The sequence below is a fragment of the Oncorhynchus keta genome, chromosome 35 (assembly GCF_023373465.1).
Source record: "Oncorhynchus keta strain PuntledgeMale-10-30-2019 chromosome 35, Oket_V2, whole genome shotgun sequence".
NCBI lineage: Eukaryota > Metazoa > Chordata > Actinopteri > Salmoniformes > Salmonidae > Oncorhynchus > Oncorhynchus keta.
The window spans coordinates 67,091,622-67,110,733 of record NC_068455.1 but is presented as its reverse complement, the minus strand read 5'-3'; the positions used below and the strand labels follow the sequence as shown (position 1 = coordinate 67,110,733).

At 39.8% G+C, this 19,112-nt stretch overlaps 6 non-coding genes across 6 annotated transcripts; all 6 read left to right on the top strand.

Annotated features, from left to right (window-relative positions):
* The first annotated feature begins 1,991 nt into the window (after positions 1-1,991).
* Positions 1,992-2,065, top strand: trnan-guu (transfer RNA asparagine (anticodon GUU)). The gene has a single exon. It is a non-coding gene; the product is annotated as a tRNA-Asn (tRNA).
* A 4,814-nt stretch (positions 2,066-6,879) lies between these two features.
* On the top strand, positions 6,880-6,953 carry trnan-guu (transfer RNA asparagine (anticodon GUU)). Its single transcript has one exon. It is a non-coding gene; the product is annotated as a tRNA-Asn (tRNA).
* Positions 6,954-10,629: 3,676 nt separating this feature from the next.
* On the top strand, positions 10,630-10,701 carry trnad-guc (transfer RNA aspartic acid (anticodon GUC)). Its single transcript has one exon. It is a non-coding gene; the product is annotated as a tRNA-Asp (tRNA).
* A 1,121-nt stretch (positions 10,702-11,822) lies between these two features.
* Positions 11,823-11,896, top strand: trnan-guu (transfer RNA asparagine (anticodon GUU)). Its single transcript has one exon. It is a non-coding gene; the product is annotated as a tRNA-Asn (tRNA).
* Positions 11,897-15,581: 3,685 nt separating this feature from the next.
* Positions 15,582-15,653, top strand: trnad-guc (transfer RNA aspartic acid (anticodon GUC)). The gene has a single exon. It is a non-coding gene; the product is annotated as a tRNA-Asp (tRNA).
* A 1,066-nt stretch (positions 15,654-16,719) lies between these two features.
* Positions 16,720-16,793, top strand: trnan-guu (transfer RNA asparagine (anticodon GUU)). Its single transcript has one exon. It is a non-coding gene; the product is annotated as a tRNA-Asn (tRNA).
* Positions 16,794-19,112: the final 2,319 nt, after the last annotated feature.

Sequence of the window (19,112 nt, the reverse complement as noted above, 5' to 3'; positions counted from 1 at the left end):
CACCATGTATAACTTTGAGAAAATTAAAATGAATATATTTTGTCTCGTTGTTTAAAGTGCGCACAGGACTTGTTTGTCGACACATGTTGGTATCGTGTTTGTTAGGGATGGGCATTTGAAATCATTTCACTCTTCGGATAATATGACATTATTTCTGCTATCAAGGATAGTCGACATTGAAAAACGCAGTTTAAAAAAACACTTGAAAAGTCAGAATGACACAAACGTCAAAGGCAGGCTACCACAACGGACAGGCTGCAATTCTCCAGTAGTTTTTGGCTAACAGCAACGGTGAAAGAGAAGTCTGATTTTCGCCATGATTGATGGATTCTGTTTGAAATTACTTTTCTGGTGAGTGTTTTGCATTGCGCTGGGTCATGTTTTGTGGAACCGTGGCTATGTACGCGACAGTCATTTCTATTTGAAGTGAACAAAATAGGTTGTCAGAGTTGACTGGAGGACTAAATGCGCTAGCTCAATGCACTGTCATCAAAACCAAAAATCAACAGTTCAACTGTTGTTTTATTGAATAAAGAATTTCAATTGTCACGGTGTATCCCTGTATGTAATAATGTCTCAATGATCATTTAATTTAGAAAAAAGTTTTCATTGTTAACCCCCAAAAAAAAAGGTCAAATGAACACGCACACAAGTAAAGGAATATTGAGGTTTGTTCGGATTTTTGAATATTCAAATAACCGTGATCGTCTGTTGTGTGTGTATGCGTGTCTAAATGTGTACTTTTGTAGACGACGAAGGAGATACTGTTGCTTTAACTGAACTGATCTGCATACGTAGAATTCCAGTACACATTCAGTCCTCGTTAGTATAGTGGTCAGTATCCCCGCCTGTCACGCGGGAGACCGGGTTCAATTCCCCGACGGGGAGGTAAGAATTTTATTTTCGTTTTACTTCTTTCTGCCTGTGAGAGAAGCCTCATTGTAAAATGACCTTCAGTACTTGTCTTTACTCCACTATAGCTACTCTACAGTGTCGTTTAACCCACTTGTAAAATGGATGGTGGTGGCAAAGTTCTGTTGTTTTATTACTGTAGATCTTGACCGTTCTGTTTTGAAAATATAAATCTCACTCAAAGGACCATGTCATTGTTATCGATCTGGCTAAGGGACCTTCAATTAAGAATCTATAATAGATTACCACGGTATGAGACATAATACCCGTAAAACCTAGCAGTCAAACATGAAAATGGTTACAATTGTTTTTCGACCATACATTTTTCCCAATGGGGATTTTGGTAACACTTCAAATTCAGGTGAGTGTTTTACGTAAGCTTACCCCGGCGTGACATTTTTCTAACTGTGTAAATTTCTCCCAGACAAGGTGACTTTCATGAATATACTCACTTGTATTTACCCAGCCCAAAATGAAATAGAGGCGTCACTACAGACAACCTGGTTTGAATCCAGGCTCTATCACAACTGGCTGTGATTTGTGAGTCCCATAGGGTACAGACAACCACCCTGGTTTGAATCCAGGCTCTATCACAACTGGCTGTGATTTGTGAGTCCCATAGGGTGGCGCACAATTGGCCCAGCGTCGTCCGGTTTTGGCATTGCTTTCTTAGCACCCCTCTTGAATTGCCATGTATTTCCCTAGATTCTAGAGCAGTGAGTAGATAGCCGTATACTGTATAACTTTGTGACATTTTGAATTAGTGTATAGAGTCAATTTAGCGACTTTGACGCTATATTTAGCGAGTATTCGGACCCTTTCAGCGTCTTTTATTGGTAAGAGGCTAACGACAAACTCTGCTACTTTTCAGGCTGCCTTGGGGGGTATTGCCACGGGAGTTTTGGGGTTTTGATAGCATTTAAAGATAAAATATATATTTAAGATAAATCATGTAGTATATACGTTTGTTCAGATCTGGATGTTACCCCTCTGTTTTGCCATACAATTATGACTGAAAGCTGAATATTTCTCTGTATACGTGATCCTTGTTCCACGTGTGTCCTACTGTAAGCAGCTTAGTCTCTGTGGCGCAATTGGTTAGCGCGTTAGACTGTTAATCTAAAGGTTGGTGGTTCAAGCCCACCCAGGGACGAGTGTTTTCCATTTGTTGAGCTCTCTGATGTCAGAAGACTTTCCTGTAGTGTAAATTTGATTCTGTGTGTGACTGACTTGTCCTGTATCCTGTTTTTAGACGTGATTGGTGAGTTGTTGAATGTAAAAGAGGAAGAGTATTATATTTTTCATCCTATTAAAATGGGTGTCAGTGGCCTGTGATCATCAGTTGCTGAATAGCTTCACCATATATCTAAACTCCATATAGAATGAGATCACAGACAGCCAGGGGTCAAAGGTCAGCTTTCTACCAACTCCATGTCTGTGGCGCAATTGCTTTGAGCCTTAGACTGTTAATCTAAAGATTTGATTGATGTGTTTGAACATACAACATGAGAACAGTTGCATTGAAACCACTGGTAAAAGTGGGAGGCGGTGGCCCGATTGGGTATATAAATAACTACAGAGGGTAGGTAGTGCGTACGGCCCAGTACGTCACTGGGGCTCAGCTGCCTGCCTCTACACCAGGTGGTGTCAGACGAAGGCCCTAAAAATTGTCAAAGACCCCAGCCACCCCAGTCAAAGACTGTTCTCTCTACTCCCGCATGGCAAGCGGTACTGGAGTGCCAAGTCTAGGACAAAAAGGCTTCTACCTTGTTTTTACCCACAAGCCATAAGACTCCTGAACAATTGTTTCTAGCCTGTCTTTTTACTGTTGTTTTATTTCTTTATTTACCTATTGTTAACCTAATACCTTTTTGCACTATTGGTTAAGAGCCTGTAAGTAAGCATTTCACTGTAAGGTCTACTAGATCTGTTGTATTTGGCGCACGTGACAAATAAACTTTGATTTGATTTGAAAGCAAAGGCCTGTGGTTTTATTACTGCATATCTTGACCGTTCTGTATGGAAAATCTGGCTCAAAGAAACATATTTTTGAATATAGATAAGCATCCTGCTCGAAGGACCATATCATCATTATATATTAACAGTGGTGGAAGAAGTACACAATTGTCATACTTGAATAAAAGTATAAATACCAGTGTTGGAAAAAAGTACCAAATGATCATACTTTAAAGTCTTTTCACTTAAGTACTTTACACCACTGTATATTAATCTGGCTCGACAGACTATATCATTTAGTTATACATTTAGTGATATATATATATAATGTATATAACTAAATGTATTGTATATGTACAGTACCAGTCAAAAGTTTGGACACACCTCCTCATTCAAGGGTTTTTCTTTATTTTGACTATTTTCATCATTTTAGAATAACAGTGAAGACATAAAAACTATGAAATAAAATATATGGAATCATGTAGTAACCAAAAAGTGTGAAACAAATCAAAATATATTTATGTTTGAGATTCTTCAAAGTAGCCACCCCTTGCCTTGATGACAGCTTTGCACACTCTTGGCATTCTCTCAACCAGCTTCATGAGGCAGTCACCTGGAATGCCTTTCAATTAACAGGTGTGCCTTGTTAAAAGTTCATTTGTGTAATTTCTTTCCTTCGTAATGCATTTCAGCCAATCAGTTGTGTTGTGACAGGGTAGGGTTGGAATACAGAAGATAGCCCTATTTGGTAAAAGACCAAGTCAATATTATGGCAAGAACAGCTCGAATAAGCAAAGAGAAACGACGGTACATCATTACTTTAAGACACGAAGGTCAGTCAATCCAGAAAATTTCAACAACTTAGAAAATTTCTTCAAGCGCAGTCGCAAAAACCATCAAGCGCTATAATGAAACTGGCTCTCGTGAGGACCGCCACAGGAAAGGAAGACCCAGAGTTACCTCTGCTGTGGAGGATAAGTTCATGAGAATTACCAGCCTCAGAAATTGCAGCCCAAATAAATGCTTCACAGAGTTCAAGTAACAGACACATCTCAACATCAACCCGTCAGAGGAGACTATGTGAATTTGGCGTTCAATGCCAAACTGCTGTAAAAACAAAAACACCACTAAAGGACACCAATAAGAAGAAGAGACTTGCTTGGGCCAAGAAACACAAGCAATGGCCATTAGACCGGTGGAAATCTGTCCTTTGGTCTGTCTCCAAATTTGAGATTTTTGGTTCCAACCGCTCTGTCTTTGTGCGACGAGGAGTAGGTGAACGCATGATCTCTGCGTGTGTGTGGTTCCCACCGTGAAGCAAGGACAAGGTGTGATGGTGTGGGGAGGCTTTGCTGGTGACACTGTTGGTGATTTATTTAGAATTCAAGGTACACTTAACCAGCATGGCTACGACAGTATTCTGCAGCGATACGCCATCCCATCTGGTTTGCGCTTAGTGGGACTATCATTTGTTTTTCAACAGGACAATGACCCACACACCTCCAGGCTGTGTAAGGGCTATTTGACCAAGACGCAAAGTGAAGGAGTGCTGCATCAGATGACCTGGCCTCCACAATCACCCGACCTCAACTCAATTGAGAGGGTTTGGGATGAGTTGGACCGCAGTGGGAAGGAAAAGCAGTCAACAAGTGCTCAGCATTTGTGGGAACTCCTTCAAGACCGTTGGAAAGCATTCCAGGTTCAGCTGGTGGAGAGAATGCCAAGAGTGTGCAAAGCTGTCATCAAGGCAAAGGGTGGCTACTTTGAAGAATATAAAATATATTTTGTTTTGTTTAAGACTTTTTGGTTACTACAAGATATCATGTGTTATTTCATAGTTTTGATGTCTTCACTTTTATTCTACAATGTAGAATAAAACATCTAGAAAAACCCTTGAATGAGGAGGTGTCCCAACTTTTAAATGGTACTGTATATGTGTATGTATGTATATATTAATCTGGTTTGAGGAACAATACATTCAGAATCTATTATCTACTCTTGTTACTGCTATCACTTATTTTCATTTTCAGAAACCCCATTGTGATAAATCACTGTATATCACCATGTATAACTTTGAGAAAATTAAAATGAATATATTTTGTCTCGTTGTTTAAAGTGCGCACAGGACTTGTTTGTCGACACATGTTGGTATCGTGTTTGTTAGGGATGGGCATTTGAAATCATTTCACTCTTCGGATAATATGACATTATTTCTGCTATCAAGGATAGTCGACATTGAAAAACGCAGTTTAAAAAAACACTTGAAAAGTCAGAATGACACAAACGTCAAAGGCAGGCTACCACAACGGACAGGCTGCAATTCTCCAGTAGTTTTTGGCTAACAGCAACGGTGAAAGATAATTCTGATTTTAGCCATGATTGATGGATTCTGTTTGAAATTACTTTTCTGGTGAGTGTTTTGCATTGCGCTGGGTCATGTTTTGTGGAACCGTGGCTATGTACGCGACAGTCATTTCTATTTGAAGTGAACAAAATAGGTTGTCAGAGTTGACTGGAGGACTAAATGCGCTAGCTCAATGCACTGTCATCAAAACCAAAAATCAACAGTTCAACTGTTGTTTTATTGAATAAAGAATTTCAATTGTCACGGTGTATCCCTGTATGTAATAATGTCTCAATGATCATTTAATTTAGAAAAAAGTTTTCATTGTTACCCCCCCCCAAAAAAAAGGTCAAATGAACACGCACACAAGTAAAGGAATATTGAGGTTTGTTCGGATTTTTGAATATTCAAATAACCGTGATCGTCTGTTGTGTGTGTATGCGTGTCTAAATGTGTACTTTTGTAGACAACGAAGGAGATGCTGTTGCTTTAACTGAACTGATCTGCATACGTAGAATTCCAGATCACATTCAGTCCTCGTTAGTATAGTGGTCAGTATCCCCGCCTGTCACGCGGGAGACCGGGTTCAATTCCCGACGGGGAGGTAAGAATTTTATTTTCGTTTTACTTCTTTCTGCCTGTGAGAGAAGCCTCATTGTAAAATGACCTTCAGTACTTGTCTTTACTCCACTATAGCTACTCTACAGTGTCGTTTAACCCACTTGTAAAATGGATGGTGGTGGCAAAGTTCTGTTGTTTTATTACTGTAGATCTTGACCGTTCTGTTTTGAAAATATAAATCTCACTCAAAGGACCATGTCATTGTTATCGATCTGGCTAAGGGACCTTCAATTAAGAATCTATAATAGATTACCACGGTATGAGACATAATACCCGTAAAACCTAGCAGTCAAACATGAAAATGGTTACAATTGTTTTTCGACCATACATTTTTCCCAATGGGGATTTTGGTAACACTTCAAATTCAGGTGAGTGTTTTGCGTAAGCTCACCCCGGCGTGACATTTTTCTAACTGTGTAAATTTCTCCCAGACAAGGTGACTTTCATGAATATACTCACTTGTATTTACCCAGCCCAAAATGAAATAGAGGCGTCACTACAGACAATCTGGTTTGAATCCAGGCTCTACAGACAACCTGGTTTGAATCCAGGCTCTATCACAACTGGCTGTGATTTGTGAGTCCCATAGGGTGGCGCACAATTGGCCCAGCGTCGTCCGGTTTTGGCATTGCTTTCTTAGCACCCCTCTTGAATTGCCATGTATTTCCCTAGATTCTAGAGCAGTGAGTAGATAGCCGTATACTGTATAACTTTGTGACATTTTGAATTAGTGTATAGAGTCAATTTAGCGACTTTGACGCTATATTTAGCGAGTATTCGGACCCTTTCAGCGTCTTTTATTGGTAAGAGGCTAACGACAAACTCTGCTACTTTTCAGGCTGCCTTGGGGGGTATTGCCACGGGAGTTTTGGGGTTTTGATAGCATTTAAAGATAAAATATATATTTAAGATAAATCATGTAGTATATACGTTTGTTCAGATCTGGATGTTACCCCTCTGTTTTGCCATACAATTATGACTGAAAGCTGAATATTTCTCTGTATACGTGATCCTTGTTCCACGTGTGTCCTACTGTAAGCAGCTTAGTCTCTGTGGCGCAATTGGTTAGCGCGTTAGACTGTTAATCTAAAGGTTGGTGGTTCAAGCCCACCCAGGGACGTGTGTTTTCCATTTGTTGAGCTCTCTGATGTCAGAAGACTTTCCTGTAGTGTAAATTTGATTCTGTGTGTGACTGACTTGTCCTGTATCCTGTTTTTAGACGTGATTGGTGAGTTGTTGAATGTAAAACAGGAAGAGTATTATATTTCCCATCCTATTAAAATGGGTGTCAGTGGCCTGTGATCATCAGTTGCTGAATAGCTTCACCATATATCTAAACTCCATATAGAATGAGATCACAGACAGCCAGGGGTCAAAGGTCAGCTTTCTACCAACTCCATGTCTGTGGCGCAATTGCTTTGAGCCTTAGACTGTTAATCTAAAGATTTGATTGATGTGTTTGAACATACAACATGAGAACAGTTGCATTGAAACCACTGGTAAAAGTGGGAGGCGGTGGCCCGATTGGGTATATAAATAACTACAGAGGGTAGGTAGTGCGTACGGCCCAGTACGTCACTGGGGCTCAGCTGCCTGCCTCTACACCAGGTGGTGTCAGACGAAGGCCCTAAAAATTGTCAAAGACCCCAGCCACCCCAGTCAAAGACTGTTCTCTCTACTCCCGCATGGCAAGCGGTACTGGAGTGCCAAGTCTAGGACAAAAAGGCTTCTACCTTGTTTTTACCCACAAGCCATAAGACTCCTGAACAATTGTTTCTAGCCTGTCTTTTTACTGTTGTTTTATTTCTTTATTTACCTATTGTTAACCTAATACCTTTTTTGCACTATTGGTTAAGAGCCTGTAAGTAAGCATTTCACTGTAAGGTCTACTAGATCTGTTGTATTTGGCGCACGTGACAAATAAACTTTGATTTGATTTGAAAGCAAAGGCCTGTGGTTTTATTACTGCATATCTTGACCGTTCTGTATGGAAAATCTGGCTCAAAGAAACATATTTTTGAATATAGATAAGCATCCTGCTCGAAGGACCATATCATCATTATATATTAACAGTGGTGGAAGAAGTACACAATTGTCATACTTGAATAAAAGTATAAATACCAGTGTTGGAAAAAAGTACCAAATGATCATACTTTAAAGTCTTTTCACTTAAGTACTTTACACCACTGTATATTAATCTGGCTCGACAGACTATATCATTTAGTTATACATTTAGTGATATATATATATAATGTATATAACTAAATGTATTGTATATGTACAGTACCAGTCAAAAGTTTGGACACACCTCCTCATTCAAGGGTTTTCTTTATTTTGACTATTTTCATCATTTTAGAATAACAGTGAAGACATAAAAACTATGAAATAAAATATATGGAATCATGTAGTAACCAAAAAGTGTGAAACAAATCAAAATATATTTATGTTTGAGATTCTTCAAAGTAGCCACCCCTTGCCTTGATGACAGCTTTGCACACTCTTGGCATTCTCTCAACCAGCTTCATGAGGCAGTCACCTGGAATGCCTTTCAATTAACAGGTGTGCCTTGTTAAAAGTTCATTTGTGTAATTTCTTTCCTTCGTAATGCATTTCAGCCAATCAGTTGTGTTGTGACAGGGTAGGGTTGGAATACAGAAGATAGCCCTATTTGGTAAAAGACCAAGTCAATATTATGGCAAGAACAGCTCGAATAAGCAAAGAGAAACGACGGTACATCATTACTTTAAGACACGAAGGTCAGTCAATCCAGAAAATTTCAACAACTTAGAAAATTTCTTCAAGCGCAGTCGCAAAAACCATCAAGCGCTATAATGAAACTGGCTCTCGTGAGGACCGCCACAGGAAAGGAAGACCCAGAGTTACCTCTGCTGTGGAGGATAAGTTCATGAGAATTACCAGCCTCAGAAATTGCAGCCCAAATAAATGCTTCACAGAGTTCAAGTAACAGACACATCTCAACATCAACCCGTCAGAGGAGACTATGTGAATTTGGCGTTCAATGCCAAACTGCTGTAAAAACAAAAACACCACTAAAGGACACCAATAAGAAGAAGAGACTTGCTTGGGCCAAGAAACACAAGCAATGGCCATTAGACCGGTGGAAATCTGTCCTTTGGTCTGTCTCCAAATTTGAGATTTTTGGTTCCAACCGCTCTGTCTTTGTGCGACGAGGAGTAGGTGAACGCATGATCTCTGCGTGTGTGTGGTTCCCACCGTGAAGCAAGGACAAGGTGTGATGGTGTGGGAGGCTTTGCTGGTGACACTGTTGGTGATTTATTTAGAATTCAAGGTACACTTAACCAGCATGGCTACGACAGTATTCTGCAGCGATACGCCATCCCATCTGGTTTGCGCTTAGTGGGACTATCATTTGTTTTTCAACAGGACAATGACCCACACACCTCCAGGCTGTGTAAGGGCTATTTGACCAAGACGCAAAGTGAAGGAGTGCTGCATCAGATGACCTGGCCTCCACAATCACCCGACCTCAACTCAATTGAGAGGGTTTGGGATGAGTTGGACCGCAGTGGGAAGGAAAAGCAGTCAACAAGTGCTCAGCATTTGTGGGAACTCCTTCAAGACCGTTGGAAAGCATTCCAGGTTCAGCTGGTGGAGAGAATGCCAAGAGTGTGCAAAGCTGTCATCAAGGCAAAGGGTGGCTACTTTGAAGAATATAAAATATATTTTGTTTTGTTTAAGACTTTTTTTGGTTACTACAAGATATCATGTGTTATTTCATAGTTTTGATGTCTTCACTTTTATTCTACAATGTAGAATAAAACATCTAGAAAAACCCTTGAATGAGGAGGTGTCCCAACTTTTAAATGGTACTGTATATGTGTATGTATGTATATATTAATCTGGTTTGAGGAACAATACATTCAGAATCTATTATCTACTCTTGTTACTGCTATAACTTATTTTCATTTTCAGAAATCCCATTGTGATAAATCACTGTATATCACCATGTATAACTTTGAGAAAATTAAAATGAATATATTTTGTCTCGTTGTTTAAAGTGCGCACAGGACTTGTTTGTCGACACATGTTGGTATCGTGTTTGTTAGGGATGGGCATTTGAAATTATTTCACTCTTCGGATAATATGACATTATTTCTGCTATCAAGGATAGTCGACATTGAAAACGCAGTTTAAAAAAACACTTGAAAAGTCAGAATGACAAACATCAAAGGCAGGCTACCACAACGGACAGGCTGCAATTCTCCAGTAGTTTTGGCTAACAGCAACGGTGAAAGATAATTCTGATTTTCGCCATGATTGATGGATTCTGTTTGAAATTACTTTTCTGGTGAGTGTTTTGCATTGCGCTGGGTCATGTTTTGTGGAACCGTGGCTATGTACGCGACAGTCATTTCTATTTGAAGTGGAGAAAATAGGTTGTCAGAGTTGACTGGAGGACTAAATGCGCTAGCTCAATGCACTGTCATCAAAACCAAAAATCAACAGTTCAACTGTTGTTTTATTAAATAAAGAATTTCAATTGTCACGGTGTATCCCTGTATGTAATAATGTCTCAATGATCATTTAATTTAGAAAAAAGTTTTCATTGTTAACCCCCCCCAAAAAAGGTCAAATGAACACGCACACAAGTAAAGGAATATTGAGGTTTGTTCGGATTTTTGAATATTCAAATAACCGTGATCGTCTGTTGTGTGTGTATGCGTGTCTAAATGTGTACTTTTGTAGACAACGAAGGAGATGCTGTTGCTTTAACTGAACTGATCTGCATACGTAGAATTCCAGATCACATTCAGTCCTCGTTAGTATAGTGGTCAGTATCCCCGCCTGTCACGCGGGAGACCCGGGTTCAATTCCCCGACGGGGAGGTAAGAATTTTATTTTCGTTTTACTTCTGCCTGTGAGAGAAGCCTCATTGTAAAATGACCTTCAGTACTTGTCTTTACTCCACTATAGCTACTCTACAGTGTCGTTTAACCCACTTGTAAAATGGATGGTGGTGGCAAAGTTCTGTTGTTTTATTACTGTAGATCTTGACCGTTCTGTTTTGAAAATATAAATCTCACTCAAAGGACCATGTCATTGTTATCGATCTGGCTAAGAGACCTTCAATTAAGAATCTATAATAGATTACCACGGTATGAGACATAATACCCATAAAACCTAGCAGTCAAACATGAAAATGGTTACAATTGCTTTTCGACCATACATTTTTCCCAATGGGGATTTTGGTAACACTTCAAATTCAGGTGAGTGTTTTGCGTAAGCTTACCCCGGCGTGACATTTTTCTAACTGTGTAAATTTCTCCGAGACAAGGTGACTTTCATGAATATACTCACTTGTATTTACCCAGCCCAAAATGAAATAGATGCGTCACTACAGACAATCTGGTTTGAATCCAGGCTCTATCACAACTGGCTGTGATTTGTGAGTCCCATAGGGTAGGCGCACAATTGGCCCAGCGTCACTACAGACACCCTGGTTTGAATCCAGGCTCTATCACAACTGGCTGTGATTTGTGAGTCCCATAGGGTGGCGCACAATTGGCCCAGCGTCGTCCGGTTTTGGCATTGCTTTCTTAGCACCCCTCTTGAATTGCCATGTATTTCCCTAGATTCTAGAGCAGTGAGTAGATAGCCGTATACTGTATAACTTTGTGACATTTTGAATTAGTGTATAGAGTCAATTTAGCGACTTTGACGCTATATTTAGCGAGTATTCGGACCCTTTCAGCGTCTTTTATTGGTAAGAGGCTAACGACAAACTCTGCTACTTTTCAGGCTGCCTTGGGGGGTATTGCCACGGGAGTTTTGGGGTTTTGATAGCATTTAAAGATAAAATATATCTTTAAGATAAACCATGTAGTATATACGTTTGTTCAGATCTGGATGTTACCCCTCTGTTTTGCCATACAATTATGACTGAAAGCTGAATATTTCTCTGTATACGTGATCCTTGTTCCACGTGTGTCCTACTGTAAGCAGCTTAGTCTCTGTGGCGCAATTGGTTAGCGCGTTAGACTGTTAATCTAAAGGTTGGTGGTTCAAGCCCACCCAGGGACGTGTGTTTTCCATTTGTTGAGCTCTCTGATGTCAGAAGACTTTCCTGTAGTGTAAATTTGATTCTGTGTGTGACTGACTTGTCCTGTATCCTGTTTTTAGACGTGATTGGTGAGTTGTTGAATGTAAAACAGGAAGAGTATTATATTTCCCATCCTATTAAAATGGGTGTCAGTGGCCTGTGATCATCAGTTGCTGAATAGCTTCACCATATATCTAAACTCCATATAGAATGAGATCACAGACAGCCAGGGGTCAAAGGTCAGCTTTCTACCAACTCCATGTCTGTGGCGCAATTGCTTTGAGCCTTAGACTGTTAATCTAAAGATTTGATTGATGTGTTTGAACATACAACATGAGAACAGTTGCATTGAAACCACTGGTAAAAGTGGGAGGCGGTGGCCCGATTGGGTATATAAATAACTACAGAGGGTAGGTAGTGCGTACGGCCCAGTACGTCACTGGGGCTCAGCTGCCTGCCTCTACACCAGGTGGTGTCAGACGAAGGCCCTAAAATTGTCAAAGACCCCAGCCACCCCAGTCAAAGACTGTTCTCTCTACTCCCGCATGGCAAGCGGTACTGGAGTGCCAAGTCTAGGACAAAAAGGCTTCTACCTTGTTTTTACCCACAAGCCATAAGACTCCTGAACAATTGTTTCTAGCCTGTCTTTTTACTGTTGTTTTATTTCTTTATTTACCTATTGTTAACCTAATACCTTTTTTGCACTATTGGTTAAGAGCCTGTAAGTAAGCATTTCACTGTAAGGTCTACTAGATCTGTTGTATTTGGCGCACGTGACAAATAAACTTTGATTTGATTTGAAAGCAAAGGCCTGTGGTTTTATTACTGCATATCTTGACCGTTCTGTATGGAAAATCTGGCTCAAAGAAACATATTTTTGAATATAGATAAGCATCCTGCTCGAAGGACCATATCATCATTATATATTAACAGTGGTGGAAGAAGTACACAATTGTCATACTTGAATAAAAGTATAAATACCAGTGTTGGAAAAAAGTACCAAATGATCATACTTTAAAGTCTTTTCACTTAAGTACTTTACACCACTGTATATTAATCTGGCTCGACAGACTATATCATTTAGTTATACATTTAGTGATATATATATATAATGTATATAACTAAATGTATTGTATATGTACAGTACCAGTCAAAAGTTTGGACACACCTCCTCATTCAAGGGTTTTTCTTTATTTTGACTATTTTCATCATTTTAGAATAACAGTGAAGACATAAAAACTATGAAATAAAATATATGGAATCATGTAGTAACCAAAAAAGTGTGAAACAAATCAAAATATATTTATGTTTGAAATTCTTCAAAGTAGCCACCCCTTGCCTTGATGACAGCTTTGCACACTCTTGGCATTCTCTCAACCAGCTTCATGAGGCAGTCACCTGGAATGCCTTTCAATTAACAGGTGTGCCTTGTTAAAAGTTCATTTGTGTAATTTCTTTCCTTCGTAATGCATTTCAGCCAATCAGTTGTGTTGTGACAGGGTAGGGTTGGAATACAGAAGATAGCCCTATTTGGTAAAAGACCAAGTCAATATTATGGCAAGAATAGCTCGAATAAGCAAAGAGAAACGACGTTACATCATTACTTTAAGACACGAAGGTCAGTCAATCCAGAAAATTTCAACAACTTAGAAAATTTCTTCAAGCGCAGTCGCAAAAACCATCAAGCGCTATGATGAAACTGGCTCTCGTGAGGACCGCCACAGGAAAGGAAGACCCAGAGTTACCTCTGCTGTGGAGGATAAGTTCATGAGAATTACCAGCCTCAGAAATTGCAGCCCAAATAAATGCTTCACAGAGTTCAAGTAACAGACACATCTCAACATCAACCCGTCAGAGGAGACTATGTGAATTTGGCGTTCAATGCCAAACTGCTGTAAAAACAAAAACACCACTAAAGGACACCAATAAGAAGAAGAGACTTGCTTGGGCCAAGAAACACAAGCAATGGCCATTAGACCGGTGGAAATCTGTCCTTTGGTCTGTCTCCAAATTTGAGATTTTTGGTTCCAACCGCTCTGTCTTTGTGCGACGAGGAGTAGGTGAACGCATGATCTCTGCGTGTGTGTGGTTCCCACCGTGAAGCAAGGACAAGGTGTGATGGTGTGGGGAGGCTTTGCTGGTGACACTGTTGGTGATTTATTTAGAATTCAAGGTACACTTAACCAGCATGGCTACGACAGTATTCTGCAGCGATACGCCATCCCATCTGGTTTGCGCTTAGTGGGACTATCATTTGTTTTTCAACAGGACAATGACCCACACACCTCCAGGCTGTGTAAGGGCTATTTGACCAAGACGCAAAGTGAAGGAGTGCTGCATCAGATGACCTGGCCTCCACAATCACCCGACCTCAACTCAATTGAGAGGGTTTGGGATGAGTTGGACCGCAGTGGGAAGGAAAAGCAGTCAACAAGTGCTCAGCATTTGTGGGAACTCCTTCAAGACCGTTGGAAAGCATTCCAGGTTCAGCTGGTGGAGAGAATGCCAAGAGTGTGCAAAGCTGTCATCAAGGCAAAGGGTGGCTACTTTGAAGAATATAAAATATATTTTGTTTTGTTTAAGACTTTTTTGGTTACTACAAGATATCATGTGTTATTTCATAGTTTTGATGTCTTCACTTTTATTCTACAATGTAGAAAATAGTAAAACATCTAGAAAAACCCTTGAATGAGGAGGTGTGTCCCAACTTTTAAATGGTACTGTATATGTGTATGTATGTATATATTAATCTGGTTTGAGGAACAATACATTCAGAATCTATTATCTACTCTTGTTACTGCTATAACTTATTTTCATTTTCAGAAATCCCATTGTGATAAATCACTGTATATCACCATGTATAACTTTGAGAAAATTAAAATGAATATATTTTGTCTCGTTGTTTAAAGTGCGCACAGGACTTGTTTGTCGACACATGTTGGTATCGTGTTTGTTAGGGATGGGCATTTGAAATTATTTCACTCTTCGGATAATATGACATTATTTCTGCTATCAAGGATAGTCGACATTGAAAACGCAGTTTAAAAAAAACACTTGAAAAGTCAGAATGACAAACGTCAAAGGCAGGCTACCACAACGGACAGGCTGCAATTCTCCAGTAGTTTTTGGCTAACAGCAACGGTGAAAGATAATTCTGATTTTCGCCATGATTGATGGATTCTGTTTGAAATTACTTTTCTGGTGAGTGTTTTGCATTGCGCTGGGTCATGTTTTGTGGAACCGTGGCTATGTACGCGACAGTCATTTCTATTTGAAGTGAACAAAATAGGTTGTCAGAGTTGACTGGAGGACTAAATGCGCTAGCTCAATGCACTGTCATCAAAACCAAAAATCAACAGTTCAACTGTTGTTTTATTAAATAAAGAATTTCAATTGTCACGGTGTATCCCTGTATGTAATAATGTCTCAATGCTCATTTAATTTAGAAAAAGTTTTCATTGTTAACCCCCCAAAAAAAAGGTCAAATGAACACGCACTCAAGTAAAGGAATATTGAGGTTTGTTCGGATTTTTGAATATTCAAATAACCGTGATCGTATGTTGTGTGTGTATGCGTGTCTAAATGTGTACTTTTGTAGACAACGAATGAGATGCTGTTGCTTTAACTGAACTGATCTGCATACGTAGAATTCCAGATCACATTCAGTCCTCGTTAGTATAGTGGTCAGTATCCCCGCCTGTCACGCGGGAGACCGGGGTTCAATTCCCCGACGGGGAGGTAAGAATTTTATTTTCGTTTTACTTCTGCCTGTGAGAGAAGCCTCATTGTAAAATGACCTTCAGTACTTGTCTTTACTCCACTATAGCTACTCTACAGTGTCGTTTAACCTACTTGTAAAATGGATGGTGGTGGCAAAGTTCTGTTGTTTTATTACTGTAGATCTTGACCATTCTGTTTTGAAAATATAAATCTCACTCAAAGGACCATGTCATTGTTATCGATCTGGCTAAGAGACCTTCAATTAAGAATCTATAATAGATTACCACGGTATGAGACATAATACCCATAAAACCTAGCAGTCAAACATGAAAATGGTTACAATTGTTTTTCGACCATACATTTTTCCCAATGGGGATTTTGGTAACACTTCAAATTCAGGTGAGTGTTTTGCGTAAGCTTACCCCGGCGTGACATTTTTCTAACTGTGTAAATTTCTCCGAGACAAGGTGACTTTCATGAATATACTCACTTGTATTTACCCAGCCCAAAATGAAATAGAGGCGTCACTACAGACAACCTGGTTTGAATCCAGGCTCTATCACAACTGGCTTTGAATCCAGGGTTTGAATCTCTATCACAACTGGCTGTGATTTGTGAGTCCCATAGGGTGGCGCACAATTGGCCCAGCGTCGTCCGGTTTTGGCATTGCTTTCTTAGCACCCCTATTGAATTGCCATGTATTTCACTAGATTCTAGAGCAGTGAGTAGATAGCCGTATACTGTATAACTTTGTGACATTTTGAATTAGTGTATAGAGTCAATTTAGCGACTTTGACGCTATATTTAGCGAGTATTCGGACCCTTTCAGCGTCTTTTATTGGTAAGAGGCTAACGACAAACTCTGCTACTTTTCAGGCTGCCTTGGGGGGTATTGCCACGGGAGTTTTGGGGTTTTGATAGCATTTAAAGATAAAATATATATTTAAGATAAATCATGTAGTATATACGTTTGTTCAGATCTGGATGTTACCCCTCTGTTTTGCCATACAATTATGACTGAAAGCTGAATATTTCTCTGTATACGTGATCCTTGTTCCACGTGTGTCCTACTGTAAGCAGCTTAGTCTCTGTGGCGCAATTGGTTAGCGCGTTAGACTGTTAATCTAAAGGTTGGTGGTTCAAGCCCACCCAGGGACGTGTGTTTTCCATTTGTTGAGCTCTCTGATGTCAGAAGACTTTCCTGTAGTGTAAATTTGATTCTGTGTGTGACTGACTTGTCCTGTATCCTGTTTTTAGACGTGATTGGTGAGTTGTTGAATGTAAAACAGGAAGAGTATTATATTTCCCATCCTATTAAAATGGGTGTCAGTGGCCTGTGATCATCAGTTGCTGAATAGCTTCACCATATATCTAAACTCCATATAGAATGAGATCACAGACAGCCAGGGGTCAAAGGTCAGCTTTCTACCAACTCCATGTCTGTGGCGCAATTGCTTTGAGCCTTAGACTGTTAATCTAAAGATTTGATTGATGTGTTTGAACATACAACATGAGAACAGTTGCATTGAAACCACTGGTAAAAGTGGGAGGCGGTGGCCCGATTGGGTATATAAATAACTACAGAGGGTAGGTAGTGCGTACGGCCCAGTACGTCACTGGGGCTCAGCTGCCTGCCTCTACACCAGGTGGTGTCAGACGAAGGCCCTAAAAATTGTCAAAGACCCCAGCCACCCCAGTCAAAGACTGTTCTCTCTACTCCCGCATGGCAAGCGGTACTGGAGTGCCAAGTCTAGGACAAAAGGCTTCTACCTTGTTTTTACCCACAAGCCATAAGACTCCTGAACAATTGTTTCTAGCCTGTCTTTTTACTGTTGTTTTATTTCTTTATTTACCTATTGTTAACCTAATACCTTTTTGCACTATTGGTTAAGAGCCTGTAAGTAAGCATTTCACTGTAAGGTCTACTAGATCTGTTGTATTTGGCGCACGTGACAAATAAACTTTGATTTGATTTGAAAGCAAAGGCCTGTGGTTTTATTACTGCATATCTTGACCGTTCTGTATGGAAAATCTGGCTCAAAGAAACATATTTTTGAATATAGATAAGCATCCTGCTCGAAGGACCATATCATCATTATATATTAACAGTGGTGGAAGAAGTACACAATTGTCATACTTGAATAAAAGTATAAATACCAGTGTTGGAAAAAAGTACCAAATGATCATACTTTAAAGTCTTTTCACTTAAGTACTTTACACCACTGTATATTAATCTGGCTCGACAGACTATATCATTTAGTTATACATTTAGTGATATATATATATAATGTATATAACTAAATGTATTGTATATGTACAGTACCAGTCAAAAGTTTGGACACACCTCCTCATTCAAGGGTTTTTCTTTATTTTGACTATTTTCATCATTTTAGAATAACAGTGAAGACATAAAAACTATGAAATAAAATATATGGAATCATGTAGTAACCAAAAAAAAGTGTGAAACAAATCAAAATATATTTATGTTTGAGATTCTTCAAAGTAGCCACCCCTTGCCTTGATGACAGCTTTGCACACTCTGGCATTCTCTCAACCAGCTTCATGAGGCAGTCACCTGGAATGCCTTTCAATTAACAGGTGTGCCTTGTTAAAAGTTAATTTGTGTAATTTCTTTCCTTCGTAATGCATTTCAGCCAATCAGTTGTGTTGTGACAGGGTAGGGTTGGAATACAGAAGATAGCCCTATTTGGTAAAAGACCAAGTCAATATTATGGCAAGAACAGCTCGAATAAGCAAAGAGAAACGACGGTACATCATTACTTTAAGACACGAAGGTCAGTCAATCCAGAAAATTTCAACAACTTAGAAAATTTCTTCAAGCGCAGTCGCAAAAACCATCAAGCGCTATGATGAAACTGGCTCTCGTGAGGACCGCCACAGGAAAGGAAGACCCAGAGTTACCTCTGCTGTGGAGGATAAGTTCATGAGAATTACCAGCCTCAGAAATTGCAGCCCAAATAAATGCTTCACAGAGTTCAAGTAACAGACACATCTCAACATCAACCCGTCAGAGGAGACTATGTGAATTTGGCGTTCAATGCCAAACTGCTGTAAAAACAAAAACACCACTAAAGGACACCAATAAGAAGAAGAGACTTGCTTGGGCCAAGAAACACAAGCAATGGCCATTAGACCGGTGGAAATCTGTCCTTTGGTCTGTCTCCAAATTTGAGATTTTTGGTTCCAACCGCTCTGTCTTTGTGCGACGAGGAGTAGGTGAACGCATGATCTCTGCGTGTGTGGTTCCCACCGTGAAGCAAGGACAAGGTGTGATGGTGTGGGGAGGCTTTGCTGGTGACACTGTTGGTGATTTATTTAGAATTCAAGGTACACTTAACCAGCATGGCTACGACAGTATTCTGCAGCGATACGCCATCCCATCTGGTTTGCGCTTAGTGGGACTATCATTTGTTTTTCAACAGGACAATGACCCACACACCTCCAGGCTGTGTAAGG